Here is a 20,038-nt window from a genome sequence, read left to right as displayed (position 1 = left end):
TTTTCAAAGAGGAAAGATGGGAATGGTTAATGTTAAAGGAGTTACAAGAAAACAGAGGAATTAGTACATTTCTGGGACAACTGGAAATTAATCCAAATTGTTCTGAAAAATAATTTATTTGTAAATGATATGATAAAAATCATGTTAATAAATATTACTTCTAGGCAAATACAAAGAATTCACAGAAACTGGGACTTTCATGAACTAAAGAGCAAATCAGTCAAATCAGAAATATAGGTAAAGACAACATAAAAATCCAAAGTCAAAAAACAAGTACAGTGATCAATATTGCTTCCAGAGACCTAACGTAGAGGCAAGCTTTATTCTTTTCAATAGAAAAGTTAAGACTCTGAATGCAGAAATCCATACTGTGGCAGTTTCAGTTGCTGAATCGGATGGTTTCCCTCAACATAGTATCCCCAAACTACCTATTGTTCCTGTTTCCAAACTGCTTCTAAAACTATCAGTCAGGAAAGCAACCCTTGCAAGACAAGTCTTGAAAAACTGCCTTTTCAACAGTCCCAGTCACTTAATTCCAGAAAACAAAATTTTCTGAAGTCCTTCATCAGAAAAGCATCAATATCAAAAACAAATGTGGCTTTATTAAGGAAAATAATTCTAAAGAATATGAATTCCTGTCTGTCTCTTCCTGTCCACTGTAGCTGAAACATCTGGAGCTCCTGAGAACAAAAAGTTATTATTTTCCTCTTTGCATTCCTGGCTCTTAATTCTTAGTAATTGCTTTTTGGTTCACCAAAAAATCAAATATCAAGGAACTCCAATTGTCATGGTATTAGAGTGACTATATGAATTCAAGGACTTTATCAGTAACCATAACAAACCAAGACTCGTAGAATTGAAACTAAAAGGGAGATAAGACATATAAAAAAAGATTCAAAATTTAAATTAATTTATCTGAGCAATGGTAAGAACGCCACTATTTGTGGAAAAATTCTTTAGATGACTAACTGAAGGGTTTACTTCTGGAAACTCCCATTAAGCTAAGAGTTCTCCAAAATATGAGATTGCTATTCTTGTTTTTGTTTATTTGTTTATTGTTATTCTCCAAAATATTCATTGTTAAGGATAATATAGTTTCCTTTCCTTTAAACCCAAAACTTTTTAAAAACTGAAATAACTTGGGGCAGCTAGGTGGCACAGTGAATAGAGCACCAGTCCTGAAGTCACGAGGACCTAAGTTCAAATCTGGCCACAGATACATTTCCTAGGTGTGTGACCCTGGGAAAGTCACTTAAAACAACTGCTTCAGTGAACACACGAACACACACACACACACACACACACACAGAAATAACTGAAAAACAAGCATACATAATTATTTGAACTTTTTAACCACTTGGAAGAAGAGGAAGAAGGAAGAGGAGGAGAAAATCTGCAATTTCATGGACACTGAAAATTCTAAGATGAGAAACTTGTTTCTCCAAGCTTAAGAGAAAGAAGGCCAGGACTGGAGTCAAATTCTGTTTAAAATCCTGTCTAAAACACTTGCTTTACTAGTTGTATGACTCTGGCCAAGTCCTGTAACCTGTGCTTGGCTCAGTTTCCTAAAAAATGGACATAATCATAATACCCACCTCCCAAAGTTGTCATGATATTAAAAGGATTGCTTATATCATATAAGTCTGCCTACAGCTAAATATAAAGTGTCTCAATAAGTTAATGTGACCCAATGATATGACCAAAATAACTAAGATGAGAGGGAAAACCGTATTAATTGAGAAATTAAGTATTTATTAAATGCCTACTGTGCCAAGCAAGCTGGGTAATAGGAATAAAAATATAAAGAAGATAGCAATTTCTGTTCACAAGAGTTTCTGGAACCTATCCTTTATTTATAGGATTGTCAGTCAATCAATAAGCATATCTCGTTAATGATGATCTTATGAAATTGCTTTCTTCATAAAACCATGTTTACAAGGTTATATTTAAAATATTTTTTAAACTTCAAAGATACTGCCTTGTACAGAGAAAAAAATGCAATCTAGCATGGCTTGCCCAAAAACATACATACAACTAGCTAGTGGCACAGTCAGGACACAGTCCATTACTACTACTTCTTGTAGTAGTTCATTGCTTATAAAGATGGCATTTAATTAATTTGGGATCCCTTTTAAATACCTCCAATATTCCAACAACTAGGAGGGTCCAGTTCATTTCACATTGGCTCCTGGGAACCTGATTTCTAAGCAACTGGTTTGCAAAATTCAAGGCAAGGAATCTAAATATGGTCAAATTGGAGAAAGAAAAAGATGATATTTTGGTTCCATTTAAAAATACATTCACAGAGATATGTCACGTGAGCAATAAGATGAAACATTCTTAAAAACTCTCTAAGAGGAATAACTCCAAAAGCCAAGAAACCACGAAGCCTAACAAGGCAACAGATTAAAGAATTAGCATCAGCACCCATTCTCACTAGCTCCCAAGGCTGGCAGGGCACATAAGCAGACTATACTCTATTCTGCAATTTCCTATTGTGGTTGCTGCGGTCTCTCAACACAGCCAGCCCCAATCCTCATCCCAACAAACAGTAGACTTTATCTGTGCCCTGAGAAGGTGGTGTTAGAGATTGAATGGGCAACCTGAGAGGCAGCAGCACTTAGTCAAAGAACTAAAGAGGGAATTGGGGCAGGATGCCAGCCAGCATGCTGGACTATACTAGGCCTGAAAAAAATGGCATTAGTATCCAATGTGGGTCACTTTGATACCCCTAGATGTCACTTGGGGCAGGGATTAAGAACAGTGAAAAATTAATTCTCTAATGTAAAAGGAAGCTGAGTAAAGAATCCAACAACTAGCATCTGGGAGGCCTGCTACTATAGGAGGAGTCAGAAAGTAAGCAATACAAGTGTATGTGATGTTCTCTTCTTTTGTATCATATAATGATTCTCTCTCTGGGAGCAGGTTTCTCGGGAAGGTTTCTGGAGGCAGCCTTAGTTTCAGTTCAAAGTAATAATCACTTCAAATGAAGCCAAGAGTTAAAAATCCAGTCCTTTATTGTGTCCTTCAAAGTCTTGAGCTTCAGCCCCTAGCTCCCTCTGAATGTCTCCAGTCACCACAAAGGTGGAATATGGAATGAATTTGTCTCAGTCTCAGAGAGCTTCCAAAGCACTTATCTTTCCTGGCCCCGAGAACTTCTTGCTTATATACTGTACACTGACTATACACCAAATACTATATCACTGGGAAACCATTATTTGTTGTAGGATTAAATCAATTCTAAACTAGATTTAAACATTGTCTCCTCAACTCCACTTAATACCTTGTTTCAAGTTCTGGCCCATAACATCTGCTTGTAGGATCAGATCAATCATACTGAACCATGCTAAATTAGATAATTATTATCTCTATCAATTCTAATGACTTGGAACACTTTGTAAGGATTCCAATAGGTATATAAGGAAAAAAGCCTAAAAGCACTGAAGATCTTGGGAAGACAACAACACATGCTAAAAACCTGGGGCACAAGCAGGTAAGTCAATGGGAAGATATTAAAACAAAAGAGAAGATGGCTACCAATGATGAGGTTAGGGTTCCTGGTTGTCAGGGAGTTAAATGATGAATGAAGTTAGTGGCAGGTTCGGGGTTCAGGGAACCAAATGAAATTTGGCTCCCCTAGATTCCCTCTAGGTTCGGCACAGGGTAGGGAGTTTTGGGAACCCCTTCTGATGACACAGAGGTCCTTCGTAAAGGAACTTATGAAAAGGAAAAGCTAGACTGGTAAAAGAAGTTTATTATTGACATTGGGAAGTCAGTCTTTGCTAAGCATGAATAGAAAGACTGAATTACTTGGTGGCAAGGTCCTGACAAGAAGTAAAGTTTCTAGTGGAGGAGTTCTGGCAGACAAGTAAATTTTCTAGCAGAGAAATCCCAACAGAGTTATATATAAAGTCTTGTTAGGGAAATAGGTGAGAAAGATAAAGAGAGGATAACACTGAAAGAGAATATCATTTCAGAGGGCAGAGGGTTGCTGCTATGCCAGGCAGACAAAGGTTCCTTGACATGTTAGGTCCTCTGCAAGGACTGAGCCCCAAGTTGGCTCATTTTATAATAGAAGCCTAGGGTAGCAGTTCTTGATAAGGGACTGGGTTTAGTTTGAGCTGGAATCAGAGAAAATATTGGAATTGAATGAATGTTTCTTTACTAATCTCCAATTCAATGGAGTTAGAATTTCCAATTCCAGATTCAACTAGCCCCACTAGATAACAAAATGAAGCTATTTGTCTTGTTTTCTTTGGATGGGGTCTTTTACAGAGGCCAGAATTCAAGGAGACTTTTTCCTTGAGGGAGAAAGTTTCGGAGTTCCCCATTCAGTTTCAGACTTCCCTAGTCACCAAGCAACTGCAAATATCTCTAAATAAATACCGTAAGACAATGAAAACAACACCTAATGAAAGAAATAATCTACAAATTACCAACATTAAGACAGTACCAAATGATTCCAAGGAAGAAATTACTGAAAGAAGTTAAAAGGGAACAAATGGCTGAAGAACATGACAAATCAACAAACCTCAATATAATAATGCAACAAATAATACAAACTACCCAGAACTTCTGAATAAAAAAAAAAAGCATCAACTAGAAGAATCCACAAATCACCTTTAAAAACAAACAAAAAAATCTATTCTGCAAATTCCAAGACACAAAATTGGCAAATTTAGTAATTCCAATAATAATAAAATTTGCAAGAGGCCAAGAGAATTACTTTCAAATGTAAAGGAAATTCAAGACTATTCTGCACCCACCAGAAACCACAGAAAGGAATGGAATAACATAAAAAATGCAAGAGCTCAAGAAGCATCTTAAAATGACAGTTTCTGAAAATCTTAGCCTAATTGACAATGAAAAAATATGGATGTTCCATAAGAGACACTCGACTAAAAAAAAAAAAAATGTAAGCAGATTCTTCATATTGTAAATAACCCAGAGATAACAAAAATACAAGAAGGCAAATACAAAATTAAGGAAAGCATAAGTAATCCCCATCTTTGGAGAATATTAAAAAGGAGGGGGAAAAAAAACTCTAGAAAGACAAGACCCTACAGGGTTTAAAAAAAAAAAAAGGAATCATTAAAAGCTTTCTTTCTAAAAATATGTAAGGGGACAAAAATGAAAAAGAGGAACTTAAATAGAAGCAATATAAGAAACAGGCCCAAAACACCACAGACTTTTATCTCATAAACATCTATTCCTATACATAAATTAAGCTGAAGAATGGGAGGGTTTGAGTTTAATGCAGTAAGAGACCACTTCTCTATGGACAACAACCTGTTTTGGGGGAAAAGGAACTCTCAATTTCTATGGGCAAGTGATACCTGGAAAAGTGGGAAGATATAAACTATAGAAGAGATTCTATGGCAGATGGAAAAGAAAATGATCATGGGAAGGCAAGTGATATAAGTGAACTAAATGAACAGACTCAAAGAGAACTTTCTACCATGGTTTTTTATCCTTTCTACCTCCTGCAAAAATTGACATTTCAAGAATGAGGCACAACAGATTAAAAAAAAAAATTAGGGAAGGAATAGAAACTACAAGGCAATAACAAATAAAACTCAAAACAGGTATCCTAGAAGCTTTAATTCAATAAAGATGACAAAAAACTTAAAGAAGCAATAAATAATAAAGATCATGAATCAAATAAAAATTTACAGAATGGGAAGACAACTGATGAAGAAAACAAAGTTAAAAAAAATCTCTTACGAAACATACTTTTTAAAAACTTTCTGGAGGATTTTTTTTTGGAGGGGAGATCTTTTTTTTTATTGTTTTGGTTTGGGGTTTTTGCAACATAAATTGTAGAAATGTTTTGTGTAACTTCACCTTTTCATGGGGAGAAGTGGGAGGAAGGGAAAGAATCTAGAACTCAAAGTTTTAAAAACAAATGTAAAAAACTGTTTTGCATGTAACTGGGAAAATAAAAATATTATATAAAACAAGTTGTCTCTTCTTGAGAAAAAGAAAATGACCCCAAAAACTACTAACAAAAGAAGGAGAGGAGATAAGGAAAAATTAACTTAACTACTCAGGAAGAAAAGAAGGAAAGGAGTAACATAATTACAGGAATCAATAAGCAAAACTCCAAAATTTTCAGGGAAAGTGACAAATGGGGGTAGGAGGAAGGAGTGAAGATTTAAAATTAAGGAAAAGAGCCTGTGGCAATAGTGTTGTCTTAAAGTATATTAAGCAAAATTAATCACAAGGAACCCGCCCATTCCCTTCACCCCCCAGGATATTATAGTTCTATTTCATTACTGTAATTTTGGGAATTTCTTAGATGATATATGATTGGATGATTCTGTAAAAATTGAAATAGAGGACCTCCAATGATACTTCTTGATTGAATCAAATTCTTTTTTCATTTTGATTCTTAGTACAAAGTCCTAACCAATGAAAATGAATTATTTCATGTCAGGGAGCAAATTGTCTGAAATACACATGTAGGAAAAATATTTCCAAAACCACTGGCAACACGTTAAATTCATGTCCTATAAATATATCCTGGACATAGTAATCTTTGTTTATGTTGTAAAAAACAAGTATTTTTTCTTGTAGGTTCAAGGATGTCTTTAAAAAAAAAAAAAGCATACAAAAAGCATATTGTCTATTTGCATAGTGGTTCACAATGTTTGCCACTGGGTATCCTTAACTACTTATATGAGAAAGCCTAAGAGTTATATCATTTTGAGATAAATGACAGAGCTTCAAAATTCAATAGATTGTTGCATCAAATGATTTTGATATCTGAGTCCTCCCTATGTGATATATGAGAAAGAGACATAAGACATTTTCAAATGTGGCCAAGGTGTGCATTTGCTTTACTTAACAAGGATTATTTGTTACAAAGGTTCAGGTTTTTGTTTTTCTTTTCTTTTCTTCAGTTTGGGGGCAGAGGAACATCTCTGTAAGTAGATCTGATCAAAATACTAAGTTCCCATCCAAGAAACCAGTTGATAACTTTTTGGATTTTTACATAAGTTCTATTTTAATTTAAGGCCAAAGAATGAAAACTAGAAGAACATTCACTTATCCATAAGGTGGCATAAAAAGATGATTCTCCATTCCATTGATACATGTAGTCTCATTGAATTTGTAGGCAGGAAGTAGAGAGGGTATAATTCTGGGTTGAACGTGTGTATGTGCATGCATGCACGCATTCGTGCTGTTTTGATGGAAATGTACTCTTCTGGAAAGCAGGAAGGACAGGAACTGTGATTGAGTATAAGCTCAGGAAGATGTGGGGAAAGTAGACATATCAAATAACTCCAAAGATTCACTGATGAATGCAGGATTTATTTTACATTCTTGCAAAAATGGGTGCCTAGGTGAGTAGATACTACATGCAGTCTTAAAAGGGGATGAGAAACGAAAAAAGTAATTAAAAAAAAAAAAGAATCCATTTTAAAACAATGCCATAGGTGTTTTATGACATGAAGCACTAATGTAAGCAAAAAGTCACAGACTTTTAGACTACTTATTAAATGATTTGAGAAGTTAAAGAACGCTTTCTTACAAATTTCCCTTTAAATATCGTCTTAAAAGATTTTAACAAAATTTAGTAGATTTGAAAAAATTTTACTCTCAGGACTAAAAAGCCAAAGAAATAGCTAAGAATCAGGAAGAAAATAGTTTCTAATGCTAACTAATTGTCCATAATGTCACCAATTTGAATAATTAGAGAGCTTCCTCCAATTTTTTTTAATCTTAAAAGTCATACTCCCCATTACCTTACCTCCCCAGAAGTTAGATTTGCTTAAAGGATTTCACTTTTAGCTCTGTGCCTGCTGGCTATAGAATTCTAACACACAAAGTCAATTGTGAAAGACCTTACAAACTGCGTTCAAAGACCTTTGCTAATATAAAAAAATTCACAAGTAGTCAAATAGAGTCCATAAAGGAAGAAAGAAAACTCCAAGCTATTTTTGCATATTTTTCTTCTCACTATGATCCAGCCATACATAGCATGCCACCCTCCACCACATTCCAAACCTTTGCACAGTCCATTCTGTTCCCCCAGGTCTGGAATGTACTTCTGCTCCACCTCTTGGAAACCTGTTTTCTTCAAGGTTCAGTTAAGTGCCACCTCCTGCTAGAAGCTTTTACTGAACTTCTCCCTAGGTATTAAGACCTTTTCCCTCCTCAACTCATCATGTAATTTATTTACATGTTGTACCCAAGAGGATAATGGGGACTATTTTTAATTTTTGTCTATGTGCAAAAAAAAAAAAAAAAAAAAAAAAAAAAAAAAAAAAAAAAAAAAAAAAAAAAAAAAAAAAAAAAAAAGAAAAAGAAAAAGAAAAGAAAAGAAAAGAAATCCACATATCTAAGATTCAGCATTGGAGAATGTGCAAGAGGCATGAACAAGAAAGGAGATAAACAATAAATGGTGTTCCTCTCTTAATCAACAAATAGTCTACTCTCAAGAACTTCTGTTTTCAAAGCATCAACATAGCCAAATCTCAAATATCAAAAACTTTAAGTACTAAAACCCCCTACAGTGCTGATCACCTTTTCGTTAAGTCAAGGGCAATCTACCCTTTTCCTTATCTTTGCCCCTAATTTTTTTTGCTCCTTAACATTAACAAATTGGAAAAGCATGATTTCACATTAAATACATGTACATCTAAAATTTTACTACCACTTTGTGCTCTTTAATCAACACTGACGTTTCCTTTTTTTTTTTTTTTTTTCTTTTTTTCTTTTTGGTTACTAGTAGGTAGGGCTTTAAAAGGAGGTGGAAAAGAGGATGATTTGCCAGATTAAAAAAAAAAAAAATCCTCTGGCTGTCTAAACAGAGAGCCAACAAAAAGGCAAGATAACCCAGAGATAACAAAAATACAAGACGGTAAATACAAAATTAAGGAAAGCACAAGTAATCCCCATCTTTGGAGAATATTAAAAAGGAGGGGGGAAAAAAACTCCAGAAAGACAAGACCCTACAGGGTTTAAAAAAAAAAAAAGGAATCATTAAAAGCTTTCTTTTATTAGAAAGCTCCCCTTTCTATATTTTCCTATACCCCACTTCCTTTAAGCCACTTAAAATTTGTTTCTACCCTTGAAATTCTCTGCTTTAAGCAAAGATCTTACTTGGTATTTCCCAGGTCACACATCTCACCTCTCTAGTTCACTTGTCTTTTCCAAGGTGATCTGTGATCCTCAGAACCTTTCCCTCTCTGAATCACCCCTCTCGACCATCACTGAATATTTTGATTATGTATAATGTCCTTCTTGTAATTATCTATCTGCAAACATTTCCCTAGCACAACAAAAGCTCTTTAATTTCTTATTTGTCTCCTCACGTATACCTTGGGCAGCCTTAACAGAAAGAAGGATAAGAATTACATCTTAGTTTCACAGGTATGAAGAACTCCCAGTTGAAAAAAAATTGTACTCATGTAGATCACTTCTTTCTCTGCACCTTACATAGCCTTATAGAGCTGTCTAGAGCACTAAGAAATTAAATGGCCAGTAAAGGACCACACAGTAAGGTGTGAATTAAAGGTGAAATTTAAACCCAAACCTTGATGGTTTGATGACAGCTCACTATCCATTCACTACACTAAGCAGCCTCTCATATAAATGTTTGTTTATCCATTGACTTAATAATCCTAGATATTATCATTTCATTTATTTTTAAGATTTCCCCTATGGGAATAGGAACTACTTTTGGCTTTTGTATATCTACTCTTCTTTTCCCTTTTCCTTGTCACCTAGCACATAGTAAGCACTTATATTTGTTTTCTTGTTTTGCTTCTTTCCTTCTCAATTCTCTAAAGCTTTATTATTGTTCATTATATCGCCAATTATCATGAGAAAGGCAGTCTGACAGTGAATAAAACTGGCCTAGGCATCAAGAAAATCTGTGTTTAAGTCCCACTTCTCTGTGACTCCAGACAAGTCACACAACTTTGCAAGTATTCTAAATCAGTTTCTTAAACTGTGGGTCTCAATCCCATACAGGGTCTCATAACTGAATTTGAGGGTCTTGAAATTATGATTATCAGTAAATATTTTATGTCTATGTTCCTCAAGCCACATAAATTTTCCAAGCAAAATGGGGTGAGGAACATAAAAAAGTTTAAGTCCTGATCTAGACAACTATTTAAGACAGGAATTCTTTTTGTCAAGGACTTGTCTGGCACTCCGGAAAACCTATGATCTTCCCAGAATTTTTAAAAGCACAATATAAAACATGCAGTATTGCAAAGGAAAGCAACTATACTGGAAGCATTATCAAAATTAAAAAAAAAAAAAAAAAAGAAAGAGTTCACAAACTTCGGCCTGAGAACCCCTCTTTTAAGACTATTAAGTTTCAGAGAAGGAGCCAACCTGCATAGTTAGAGGGAGTTTCTTGACCAAAGGCCTAGTCTGTATGACTGACCTAGTTGTCAAACCAAAGTACTCTGCAAGACTTTGTCGCCTCTTCACTACCCCCCATCCCCCAAAAAGGTGGTCTACACTCCACGTACACAATAAGCATTCATTCACAAGGGATCCAAAGCTCCTCGGTGACAAAGAAGTTGTGCCGGTGAAGGAGTACCATTTCCCAAATGTGCTGGCAGTGCGTTTTTGACCGTTTTATGATAGCAAACAGTACGGATGAGGGGAGATGTCAGTCAAGAAGAACTCGTTCAAGAGCCTGTGCCAAGCGCTGAGCATACAAAGAAAAGCCTCTTCCTCTGCTCGACTCCTTAAAAAAATAGTCCCTGCTCTCAAAGAGCTCCCGGCATAATAGCGGATAATACACTATAAACATATAAGTATTTGGGCGGCATAAATTGGAGATCACTGAGGAGAGAAGGAACGAGCACTCTTCTGTTCCCATTAAAGTCGAGGAGTATTGATCAAGGGCCTATTGTTTCAGAGACTACTAAACAACCGATACAAAGGAGCAAAACAACCGCTGCTCTCGGTCTAATGGAAGAAGGCAGCACTGAAATGACTCCCTAAGTGTAAGATCTAAGCCAGATAAGCTGGAGACTACAGGAAAAGGATGTTCCCATCAAAACCGACTAACCATGGTCCGGCTCGTGCTCGGTGCTAGGCACTGCGCTAAAGCTCAGGAGGGTACAAAGGAAGGCCGGAGACCACGTATACTTCGCCCGCGGGGGAGGCCGCAGACAGAGATAAGTTGGGGATCATCTCAGAGCATTAAATGCTCCCATTAAACACCCATACGCATGCCCGAGGCGCCTTTTGTGCCAGGGATCGTGCTAGGTGCCGGGGAGATGCAACCCCAATCAGCCCTTGCCGAGACCCTCCCAGAGGAAAGGCACGAGCAGCCTGCCCCTGTCCCCGTTCACCACAAGTCCCGACCCAGCGCTCTCTCTGTGCCGAGCCCCGACCTGAGCGCTGGGCACACAGACAAAGAAGGCTCGCCGACCCGCCCCCACCCCAGTCCCGCTGCGCGCAGCTCCAAGACCACTACGGGCGGGGGGGGGGGGGAGGGCATCGGCACTCAGGGGCATGCCTAGGTTTCCCGTCAAGGCCAGAGCAAGATCGGACCTGGCGCTTCTCGTATGCCAGGCCCAGAGCTGAGGGTCGGGGAGACAAGACAAAGGCAAGCGGCAATCCCTGCCTTCGGGGAGCTCCCCAGCAACCCCGGAACCTGAAAGCAAACAGCTAGCTCGGGATCCTCCAAGCTTCCCGCGGCTATCAGACTAAGAGGGCCCCGGACTTGTAGGCGTCCGAGAAAACCTGCCGAGCAAAGGCACTAAAAAGGGGGTTCTAAGCTGGGGCAGGACCAGACTGGGGAGTGGGGGAAGTTTCTGGACGCCTCCTTTGCAAGGGTCCCCCCCTAATTCTGTTTGTGGGCATGACCCGTGGGGTCCGTAACACGGGGGGAGGGAATGCTTTGGAAGGGGGGCGGCTCACCTTCCTCTCCTCCGTCTCCTCCTCCTCCTCCTCCTCCTCCCCGGCAGAGCAGTGGGCTTCACGCTGGCGACTGGGGGCATCCGGGGCTCCGCTACCGCCTCATCCTGCCCGGCGCGCGGGGGCCAACGGTCCGTGCCCGTCACCGACTCAGGCCCATGGCGCCCCCCGGCCCAAGGCCGCCGGTGCCGCTCCTCCTGCCGGGCTGGGCAGGGGGCTCCCTCTCGCCATAGGGCGGCGGGGGAAGGGAAGTGCCTCGGCGGGGAGAGGGCGGGGGAAGGAGAGAGGGGGAGGGGAAAGGGAAGACGAGCAGAGGCGAGAGCAGAGCGCCGGAGTCCGTCCACCCGCCGGGGACAGAGGGAGGGGAGGAGGGAGGGAAAGAGGGAGGGAGAAAAGGGGAAGAAAAGCGCAGCGCCCCGAGCGCCCGCCACGCCACGCCCCCGCGCAGGGATCCGCGTCGGCGGTCTTAGACATACACCTGCCTGCCGGCTCTGTTCCCCCCCTCTCCGGCATTTAGCCCCCACGGCTGACTGACTGACGGCGTTTAGAAGAAAGGACAAGCATGGGAAACGGGCGCAGGCTAAGGAGGGAAAACCTCGGGATTCTTTTTCTTTTGTCCTCTAGGCGGAAGGATCTGCTTGGCGTGACGCAAACCCTTCCTCTTCAACCCCTCCCTTCCCGCGGATAGAGGGAGGGGCGCATGCGCTACCGAGGGAAAAAAGACGATGTCATTGGCCATCGGGTTCAGACCCAGATGCGGGGCTATGTGGCTCCCTGTCTGAAATCCGTGGTCAGCCAGCCGGACTGCCTGCTGGGGATTCCGACTTTGTAAAAAGACGTTACATTTTCCACCCCGCCTGGGGTGATGGGATATAATAATGGCCAGCGTTGGGATGTTGCTAGAAAGCTGACAAAGAAAGCACTTTGCAAGTTGCATTCTATCCTAATAACTCCGGGAGGAAGTATCACCCCCACTTTATAGGGGAGGTCGGTGAGGCCGACGGAAGTTAGATGGTTTGCCCAAGACTATGAAACGTGTAAGCGCATTTACCGATCGCCCCCTTTGGAACTGCGAAACTCCTGATCACAAGAAGTTCGTGGTCTAAGGAAGAGGCACATAAAAGTCTATGCACGTAACGGAAGGCCCAGGCAGAGTATATATAGGCTGTTCCTCTAAAAGGGTCCAAAAAAGCCAATTTTTGTAGCTCGGGAGTTAGCAGCCTGCTTCAGCCCCTCCCCTGTCTGGGTGTGGAGGATGGAAAATGGGGACTTCGGGATCTTGGTTTCTCCTCAGACTCTGGCTCTTTACCTTTCCAATCCCCCGCTCCATTCTTCCAGGAAGCCGATTAGTTCGAAAATATTAAGTACTCATTCCGAGCTAGGGACTGTGCTCGAGCACTTGGGATAACTTTTTACAAAAAAGTAAAAAACTTTTTACAAAAAAAAAAAAAAAAACTTTTTACCAAAAAAAAAAAAAAACTTTTTACAAAAAAAAAAAAAAAAGGGGCATTTCCTGCCCTCGAGGCCCTCACAGTCTAATGGGGCCGAAAACAACTGCATTTGTACAAATAAACATGTATATGCACACCTATGATAAACTGGGAGTAATCTCAGATACAAGGAATTAAGGTTAGGGAGAACCCAGAAATTTACAATTAAAAATTAGGCTTATCTCCTATGTGGTGTGAAACTAAAAGAAAGAACTGCAAAGAGCCATGCTTAAGATCAAGAATTAGGAAGATCTGAATGCAGTTTCTACCTCCACAAGCCTCCACATTATGCTCAAGGCTACTCACTCATCTTAGCCCAGCCAGTTTTCTCAACTGTTAATTTAATGGGGATAATAATAGCACCTACTCCCCACGTTGTAGGATTTTTGTAATCAATTCAAATACACTGTATAAAGGCTGGCTCTTAGTGGTAGTATTGAAGAACAATTTCTGTAACAGGAAAGAGGTGCTTAAAGGATTCTGGACAAGCGAAACAACAATAAGACAGGAAAGGTCTCCAGTAAAATGTTACCGTTTTTTCTTAAGATTTATTTTTTTTAAATAATTTAATTTCTGTCTACCCAACCTCCCTCACACACCCCCCCCAACCTCCACCTCACAATTAAAAAAAGCTTTGTGTTTTAAAGATGCTAGGACACTCACAGCAGAAATTAAGTAGAAATGAAAAATAATGTCATGCCTATACCTTTGGGGTAGGAAGCATAATTCCAGATTGGGAAATTTGTGAAGAGTGGGCCAGAGTCTCTGGATTGTAGAGCACATATTAGAGAGTAGGGCAATTGGGAGGAGAGAGAGAGAGAGAAAGGGAAAGAGGGAGAGGGAGAGAGCGCTAGGTGGGAAGAAGGGAAGAGAGAGTGGGAGGAAGGGAGAAAAGGAAAAAAAGGAAGGAAGGGAGGAAAAGAGAGATAGAGAGCCTGGTTTGCCTCATTTCCTAATCTATCAAAATGGCAAACCATTCCAGTGCCTTTGCCTAGAAAACCCCAGATGAGGTCCAAAGTGGAGGTAAGTAAGTGTAAGAAGACTGAAAAGGTAGGAAAGGGTCAGATTGTGAAGCAACTAGGTGGTCCCTGAAATCAGAAAGACCTGAATTCAAATCTAGACTCAAATTTACTATGTACATTTTGGCAAGTTAAATACTATTTACCTCAGTTTCCTCATCTGCAAAATAATAATAATGGGATTTTATTGATGCTTACTTGAATAAAATAGAGGGAGAAAACCAATTAACTGGGCATGCAACTAAAAAAGTGAAAAAGAACAAATTTAAAACCCCTAATTAAATTCTAAATTTGAAATTCTGAAATTACAAGAGGAGATTAATAAAATTGAAAGTAAAAAAACTATTGAACTAATAAATAAAACTAAGAGTTGGTTTTATGAAAAAATTTGATAAACCCTTAGTTAATTTGATTAGAAAAAGGAAAGAAGAAATTCAAATTGCCACTATCAAAAATGAAAAGGGTGAACTTTCCACCAAAGAAAACTAGAGCAATAATTAGGGGGTATTTTGCCCAACTATATGTCAAAAAATATGATAATCTAAATGAAAACAATGAATATTTACAAAAATATAGATTGCTCAGGTTAACAGAGGAGAAAATAAATAGTTCCAGTTTAGAAAAATAAATCAAACAAGCTACTAATGAAATGCCTAAGAAAAAAATCTCCAGGGCCAGATGGATTTACAAGTGAATTCTACCATTTAAAGAACAATTAATTCCAATACTATGCAAACTATTTTTAAAAAATAGGGAAAGGAGTCTTACCAAATTCCTTTTATGACACAGATAATGGTGTTAATACCTAAACCAGGCAAGGTCAAAAACCAGAAAGTTACAGACCAATTCCCCTAATGAATATTGATGCGAAAATCTTTTTTTTTTTTTTGATGCAAAAATCTTAAATAAGACATTAGCAAAAAGATTACAGCAAGTTATCACCAGGATAATACACTATGACCAAGTAGGATTTACACCAGGAATGCAGGGCTGGTTCAATATTAGAAAAATTATTGGCATAATTGACTAAATAACCAAATTAACAGAAATCACATAATTATAGCAACAAATGCAGTGACAAAATCCAACACCCATTTCTATTTTTAAAAAAGCTAGAAAGCTTAGGAATAAATGGAGTTTTCCTTTAAATGATCAATAGCATCTATCTAAAACCATCAGCAAGCATATGTAATGAGGATAAACTAAGTATTCCCAATAAGATCAAGAGCAAAACAAGGTTGTCACTCTCACCATTGCTATTCAATATTATATTAGAAACATTAGCTTTAGAAATAAGAAAAGAAAGAAATTAAGGGAATTTGAGTATGTAATGAAGAAACAAAATTATCACTCTTTGTAGATGATATGATGGTATAATTAGAAAATCCTAGAGAATCAAATCAAAACTATTAGAAATAATTAACAACTATTGCAAAGTTACAGGATACAAAATACATCCACATAAATCAGCAGCATTTCTATATGTTACCAGCAAAGTCCAAATACAAGAAAAATTCCATTTAAAATAACTGTTGATAATGTAAAATATTTGTGAGTCTACCTGCCAAAACAAAGTAAGAATTATATGAACACAACTACAAAACACTTTCCGCACAGAGCTAGATCTAAACAATTGAAGAATACCAGGTGCTCATGGATAGGCCAAGCTAATATAATAAAAATTACAATTCTACTTAAATTAATCTACTTATTCAGTAATCAATTGAACTGCCAAGAAATTACAGAGCTAAAAAAGATAACAAAATTCATCTGGAAGAAAAAAAGGTCAATTTCAAGGAAATTGATGGAAAAAAATGCAAATGAAAGAGGTTTAAGGAGGCACTAGACCAAAACTTAGATTATAAAATATATATATATTATATATATATATAAAATATATATAAAAGCAACAGTCATCAAAACCGTTTGCTAGTGGCTATGAAATAAGAGTAGTAGATCAATGGAATAAGTTAGGTTCACAAGACACAGTAGTCAAGGACTATAGTAATCTAGTGGTTGATAAACCCAAAGACTCCAGTTTCTGGAATAAGAACTCGCTATTTGACAAAAATTTCTGGGAAAATTGGAAATTAGTTTGGCAGAAATTAGGCATTGACCAACACCTAACTCTCTATTCCAAGACAAGGTTGAAATGGATTCATGATTTAGACAGTGATACTACAAGCAAATTAGGAGAACAAGGGATAGTCTACCTCTCAGATTTGTGGAGAAAGAAGGAATTTATGGCCAAAGGAGAACTGGTGAACATAATGAAATGCAAAATGGATAATTTTGATTAAATTTAAAAGGTTTTGTACAAACAAAACCAATGCAGTTAAGATTAAAAGGAAAACAGAAAACAGGGGGGAAAGTTTTACATCCAACAAAGGCCTCATTTCTATATAGAGAATAGACTCAAATTTATAAGAATTCAAGCTATTCTCCAATTGATAAATGATCAAAAGATATGAACAGACAATTTTCAGATGATTAAAGTCATTTCTAGTAATATAAAAAATGCTCTAAATCACTATTGATCAGAGAAATGCAAATTAAGACAACTCTGAGGTACCAATACACACCTCTCAGATTGGCTGAAAGGAAAAGATAATGATGAATGTTGAAGGGATGTGGGAAAACTGGAACACTAATACATGGTGGACCTGTGAACGGATCCAAGCAGTCTGGGAAAGAACTACGTCCAAAGAGCTATCAAACTCTGCATTCCCTTTGATTCAGCAGTCTCACTACTGGGCTTATATCCCAGAAAGATCATAAAGGAGAGAAAGGACCCATGTGTGCAAAAATGTTTCTGGCAGCCCTCTTTATAGTAACAAGAAACTAGAAAGAGAGTAGATAGAATCAGTTGGGAAATGGCTGAAAAAGTTGTCGTATGTGAATGTCATGGAATATTACTGTTTTATAAGAAATGATCAGCAGGATGATTTCAAAGAGGCCTGGAGAGACTGATGCTAAGTGAAGTGAGTAGAACCAAGAGAATGTTATACATGGCAAGAAAAAGATTATGTGATGATCAACTCTGATAGATGTGGCTGTTTTCAACAAAGAGATGATTCAGGCCAATTCTAATAGATTTGTGATGGAGAGAGCCATCTGCATCCACAAAGAGGGCTATGGGGATTGAATGTGGATCCAACATAGTACTTTGACCTTTTCTGTTGTTTGCTTGCTTTTTTTTTCTCATTTTTTCCCTTTTTGATCTGTTTGTCTTTGTCACATGATAAATATGGAAATATGTATATAAGAATTATACATGTTTAACATATACTTGCTGTCTAGGAGAGGGGGCAGGAAGAAGGGAGGGAGAAAAATTAGCAAAACAAAGTTTTGCAAGTGTGAATGTTGAAAACGACCTTTGCATGTATTTTGAAAATAAAAAGCTATTATTAAAAAAAAAGTAATAGCACCTACCACCTGGGATTGTTGTGAGGATAAAAAAAAATCAAATTTATAAAGTACTTAGCACAGTGCCTGGCACATTTTAGGCACCATATAAATGCTAGCCATTGTTATCGTGATTATGATGAGTAGATAGAAAAATCAAACATAACATCATATATGATCCTGGAGTAATAGGGAACCAATGAAGTTTATTAATAAGGAGATAACATAGCAAACTGTCACTTTGACAATTGAATAGAGGATGGATTGGAATAGGGAGAGGCTCAAAGCAAAAACATCAATTATAAGACAGTTTCTGTAAGTAGTTATATTGGGATATTAGGGTAGTGAGGATGTGAATAGAGAGAAAATATATGACAGATTATGTGAAAATAGAGCAAAATCTGACAAAACATTGTCTATGTAGAATGAATATGATTGATGAATTTAGGCTGACACCAAGATCTGGAGCCTGAGTGACTAGGAGGATGGTGGTACCCTCAGTAGTAATAGGAGAGCTGGGAAAAAAGGGAAGGTTTTTAAAGGAAAGATAATGCTTTCTATTTTCAAAATGTTGAATTTGAGATGCCTGTGGGACATTCAATTTTAGACATCTAAAAAGCTAGATAATAGTCTAAGAGAGAGAGATTAAGGCTAGATATATAAATTTAGGAATTATCTGCATAGAGATGATCACTGAATCCATAGGAATTAATGAGATCAGTAAGCTAGGAAGATAGAAAAACAAAAGAAGAGGGCCCAAGACACAGCCTTGGGATTAGTGATCATGAGCTGCATAAAGAGTTCACAAAGAAAATTAAAAAGTAATCAGAAGAGCCAAAGGAAACATGGTCATAGAAAATCTAGAGAGAAGAGAATTCCAATCTCTCCTCTCATCTTTGCCCTGACTGCCCTCCATGCTTGGAATTCAGTCCTTCATTTAATAGAATCCCTCTCTTCCTTCTCTTAGTCACCAAATCCAATAGCTTTTTCTCAATCCTCACTTTCCTTGCCAAACACCCTTTCCTCCTTTATACTCTCTTCTCTAGGATTTCAGGACACCTGGTTTTCCTCCTTCCTGTCTTTGTAGTTGGATCCTGATTCAGATCACATCTAACCACAGATGTCCCTCCCGGCTCTGTACTGGGACCTCTTCTCCTCTCCCTTTATACTATTTCATTTGGTTGTCTCTTCAGCTGCCATGGATTTAATGAGCATTTCTTTGCTGATGATTCTCACACCTACCTCTCCATCCTTAGTCTCTGTTAACTTCCAGTCTTGTGTCTCCAGCTTCAGACATCTGAATGTCCAAAAGAGTCTTAAACTCAATATGGCAAAAACAGAACTCATTATCTTTCCCTCTAAACTCCCCCTCCTATCTTTTCTATTACTGTGGAGGCCAGCCTCCTCCTCCCAGGTCCTCAGGCTCTCCACTGAAGAGTCATTCTGAACAGTCTCTCTGCACCTTTCTCATTTCAATCTGCCTTCACTAGTGTGCGCCTCTGTCACTTCATATCTAGATTGTTACAATAGCCTGCTGGTGGGTCTGCAGGCCTCAAGTCTTTCCCTACTGCAATTCAACCTCTTTTCAACCACTAGTGATTTTCCTAAAACACAGGAAATTAGATCACCTACTCAATAAATTCCACTGGCTCTCTATTGCCTCTAGGAGATATAAAATACTCTTTTTGGCATTCAAAGACTTTGATTTGTTGTTGCTATTTAAGTCCCAAATAGAATTACACTTTCTACAGAAAGATTTCCCCAACCCCTCTTAATTCCATTGCCTTCCCTCTATTAATTATTTCCTACTTAATCCTATATCTAGATTGTTTTATATATATTTGTTGCATGTTGTATCTCCAGTTTGATTGTAAGCTCCCTGAAGTCAGGGACTTTCTTTTGCCATTTTTCTAATCCCCAATTCTTAGCATAATGTCTGACATAGAGAAGATCAAACAAATATTTCTTGAATTGAAGATGAAGTTCAAGCACTAGCTTTTTTTGATTGCCTCAACCCTGAATGCCCTCTCTCTCAAACAACTTGTATGTATTTGCTCTGTAGTCATTTTATTCTCCTAACATTTATTCTGTATATACTTTATACAATTAAGCTTCCAACCAAACCTGGCACATTTGAGGTGCTTATGGTATTCAGGAAATGTGACTTATTTTTGGGTGAGAGAATGCTAAGGGAATGTTTATCTGCATAAGGGGCAGAGATAGTGTCAGAAT

At 38.1% G+C, this 20,038-nt stretch overlaps 1 protein-coding gene across 1 annotated transcript in view; it reads right to left on the bottom strand.

Moving 5' to 3' along the window:
* Positions 1-11,988, bottom strand: part of CCNI (cyclin I) — a 47,660-nt gene extending 35,672 nt beyond the window's left edge. Inside the window, exon 1 of the mRNA XM_031943835.1 lies at positions 11,896-11,988. The gene's annotated coding sequence lies outside the window, so the exon portion shown is untranslated. The remainder of the gene's footprint in view (positions 1-11,895) is intronic.
* Between the last annotated feature and the right edge of the window lie 8,050 nt (positions 11,989-20,038).

Source organism: Sarcophilus harrisii, chromosome 6 (assembly GCF_902635505.1).
Source record: "Sarcophilus harrisii chromosome 6, mSarHar1.11, whole genome shotgun sequence".
NCBI classification, from domain to species: domain Eukaryota; kingdom Metazoa; phylum Chordata; class Mammalia; order Dasyuromorphia; family Dasyuridae; genus Sarcophilus; species Sarcophilus harrisii.
The sequence above is the reverse complement of the archived record's forward strand: the minus strand, read 5'-3'. Positions and strand labels throughout refer to the sequence as shown.